Below are 4,258 nucleotides of genomic sequence, written 5' to 3' on the forward strand. Positions count from 1 at the left end.
CTTGGACGTGGGTGGTCTGCTTATGTGGCTGCTGCTCCTCAGATCGGGGGGAGGCTGCTTGTGTGGCTGCTGCTCCTCATAAGGGGTGGTCTGCTTACACAGGTGCTGCTCCTCAGATGGGGGCAGGCAGTTTGTGTGGCTGCTGCTCCTTGGAAAGGGATGGTCTACTCACATAGCTGCTGCTCCTTGGAAGGGGGGCGAGCTGCTTGCACAGCTGCTGCTCCTTGGAAGGCAGCTGGCTGCTCGTGTGGCACAGCTGCTGCTCTTTGGACAGGTGCAGGGTGTGGGCTGCATGCAGCTGCTGCTCCTCAGAGGGGGGCCGGCTGTGTGGGACTGCTGCTCCTTAATAGTGGGTGGGCTGCTCAAGAGGCTGCTGCTCCTCGGATGGGATGAGCTGCTCGCGTGGTTTCTGCTCCTCAGACAGGGGAACTGGCTGCTCCCACAGCTGCTGCTCCTTGGACAGAGGCAGGCCATGTGAAGCTGCTGCTCTTAGGCCTGGAGTGGGGCTGCTGCTCTTAGGCTTGTGGGGCTGCTGCTCCTTGGACAGGAGCGGGCTGCTCATGTGTCTGCTGTTCACGTGGTTGCAGTGCCCTTGGCTAAAGCGTTGGGCTGGTCAGAGGGGAACCTGCTTCCAAACTCAGGAGCCTGTGCCCAGGGTGGCTGGAGCCTCATTGACCATGGGATCACAGCCTAGGTAGCATGTCCCTGGCAGGGGTGGCTGTAGAGTCCCAGGTGTTATCTGAGGGCACTCTGGGTGGAGTTGAGGCTGGGCTCCCAGTCACAGCAGCTCTCCCCTTCAAAAAGGCTAGGCCTCTGAGGACAAGCTGGCCTCCCAGTACTGTTTGCGATGGTAGCAGAAGCTGCCTAGTTAGGCGAGCCTGATTAGCCTGCCCCCGAAGGTCCTGGGGATCTAACTGTGCCCCCCCCCACACACACACACCACCTGACGACATGCTCCTATTTTACTCCCTCACTCACTCATGCTCTCTCCCTCACTGCCGCATTCTTCCTGTCTCTGAAGTTGGGTCTGGGGTGTTATTGACCCATTTGTGGATGGAGTTTCCTCTCCAGGTGTCTGGTTATGTGGCTTGGCCTGACAGGATAAAATTCACCTCAACAAGACACACTGCAGAGGGAACTAAGAACAAATGTACTCACGACACCAATAACCCCAATATAAGTGACCACCTGAGAAAAGAGAGATAAGGCAGAGAAAAGAGAGCACAAATACTATCGAAGAGAGAGAAAAAGGTAAGGGATAAAAGACAAAGGAATAAAAAGGAGAATATATATATATATATATATATATATATATATATATATATATATATGACACCACAGAACCAATAGATAAACCAAAAAAAAAAAAAAAAAAAAGAAAATACAAACACTACACACCCAGCAAAGAAGATTGGGGCAGAATCTGTAGAGGCTGAACTTATATAGTGAAAATAAGATTAAGAATTGGATGAGCCAAAGCTGGTTTGGCTCAGTGGATAGAGCATTGGCCTGCAGACTGAAAGGTCCCAGGTTCGATTCCAGTCAAGGGCATGTACCTTGGTTGCGGGCACAGCCCCATTGCGGGGTGTGCAGGAGGCAGCTGATCGATGTTTCTCTCTCATCGATGTTTCTAGCTCTCTATTCCTCTCTCTTCCTCTCTGTAGAAAATCAATAAAATATATTTTTTTAAAAAAGAATTGGATGAATATGGGGAGGACCTCAATTTAGTATTGAGGAAGTAGAAAGGGAATAAGTGGATGAGAAGAAAAAAATACACTTACAACAAAAATTGATTTCAAAAATGTTATAAAAATTAAAAATAGCAAATAAAAAATAGTGATGGAAAAATAATGCGAACAGAAATTTAAAAAAAAGCAATAAACCAAAACAGGAAAACAAAGAAGAAAAGAAGAAAAAAAAATAAAAAAGGGATAATAAAAAAAATAAAAATAAAAGTGCAAAAAGTGGAGTGTAGTTCCTTTGGCTGGCTTATGATTCCAGTCATTTGTACTGTACTGTTTCTCAGTTTCCGGTTGCTGGGGCTAAAGGTTTCTCTTTAGGCCAGTTCCTATGTCCTCAGGGAGTATTCAGATTCCTTTGTGTCATTCAGGGTGGGATCTGGGTGTGACTATATTGGTTGCCTGGAGACTGGAGTGAGGGGCTAACTCTCAGGAAAAATGGCTACCAGGGTTTAGATATGACTCAGCACTAGACTCGACACCACCTCTCCCGGACCGCCACCTACTCTCCCCAGATTCCACAAGTCCACACCTTCTCCCGCACCTCAGTCATGGGTAAGTGTCTGTATCTGAAATGTCCTATGAACTAGGTTCAGTGGAGAAAGGCACAGGCCCCAGCTCGAGGAGGGACTGCGTCTCTGCAAGCTCCATTGCCGGCACTGCGTGGTCCGGCCAGCCCTTCAGGGCTGCCTCTGAGCTCAGATCCAAAATCCATACTCCAAGGTCCAAAATCCCCTACCTCCTGCAGTCCCATGGTCCCTTTTGTTTCACAGTCAGATGCTTTGCCTGTCCTCAGGGACGTGGCTTGGCACCCTGTAGTTTCTCCCTGACCCCCTGGGCACAGAGATCTGGCAGACTCTCCTGCCTAGATCCTTGATTTCACCTTTATCCAGGGGACCTCTGCCCTTCCTGCTGCAGACTGTCTCAGTAGATGCATCACCTTCGCCAATTCGGGCTGAATTCCACTCGTTTCAGCCACTCACTCTATTTGCTCCGGGACAAGGCTCAGGACACGTCCATTTATTCCACCGCCATTTTATCTCTCTTAGGTGTTCTTTGAATGTTGGTAAAACTCCCTTGTGGAGCTGTCCAGACATGGGCTTTTGTTTGCTGGAGTTTTTTTAAAATTATTATTACTGCTTCTATTTCATCAGTTATTGGCATATTCAGGTTTTCTGATTCTTCCTGATTCAGTTTTGGGAGATTGTATTTTTCTAGGAATTTGTTCTTTTCATCCACATTGTCCAGCTTGTTGGCATATAATTGTTCATAGTATTTTCTTATAATCCTTTGTATTTCTGGGGTGTCAGTGGTTACTTCTCTGTTTTCATTTTTTATTTTATTTATTTGGGTCCTCTCTATTTGTTTCTTGATGAGTCTGGCTAATGGTTCATCAATCTTATTTATCCTTTCAAAGAACCAGCTCTTGCTTTCCTTGATTTTTTTATTTTTAGTCTCTATGTCATTTATTTCTACTCTGAGCTTTATTATTTCCTTCCTTCTACTTATTCTGGGCTTTTCTTGTTGTACTCTTTCTATTTCTTTAAGTTGTAGGGTTAAATAGTTTATTGTTAATTTTTCTTGTTTTTTGAGGTAGACCTATAGTGCTATGAACTTCTCTCTCAGTACTACTGTTGCTGTGTCCCAGAGATTTTTGGTTGTTCTATGTTCATTTACAATTATTTCCAGGAAGTTGTTGATTTCTTTCTTGATCATGTTGGTAACCCATTCATTGTTTAAAAACATGCTATTTAGCCTCCATGTGTTTGAATGTTTTGGTTGTTTTTTTTATTGTAGTTGATTTCTAATTTCTTTCCAGTGTGATCTGAGAAGATGTTTGATATAATTTCAATCTTCTTGAACTTTCGGATACTTGTTTTATGTCCTAACATGTGGTCTATCTTTGTGAATGATCTATGTGTACTTGAGAAGAATGTATATTCTGCAGCTTTGGGGTGAAAGCTAATCTAATAATAGACAAATATGCAAATTGACCACACCTCCGACACACCCACAAGCCACGCCCACCATCCAATCAGAGCGAGTATGCAAATTAACCCAAACCAAGATGGCTACAGCCACAGAGAGCAAGGTTTCCTAGGTAACAGAGGAAGCCAAGCGTTCTGCCAGCCGTTGCAGGCCTAAGCCTCCACTCAAGCTACAAAGTTTCAATTATAGAAGGTAAACAAATTCAAACAAATGGCGGCAGAATGGAGCTTGAGAGAGCAGGCCAGGATTGCCGCTGGCAACAGGGGAAGCAAAGCTTTCCACACACCCTGGCCGGGCCCACCCGCTTAAGGCAACAAAGTTTCAATTATAACCCCAACACAAATGGCTTTGGGCCTCCGAGGGAGTCCCAGGCTTGGCTCTGCTACAGGCTACAAAGTTTCAATTGTAGAAGGAAAATAAATTCCAGATACCAGGGCCTCTGCTTTCGTTGCCAGGGGGCGTGGCCGGCCTGCAAACCACCACAGGCCCCTCGCTCAGGCCGCCCCACGCCCCCCAGGGTACCCCACCCT

This window comes from Eptesicus fuscus, chromosome 5 (assembly GCF_027574615.1).
Source record: "Eptesicus fuscus isolate TK198812 chromosome 5, DD_ASM_mEF_20220401, whole genome shotgun sequence".
NCBI lineage: Eukaryota > Metazoa > Chordata > Mammalia > Chiroptera > Vespertilionidae > Eptesicus > Eptesicus fuscus.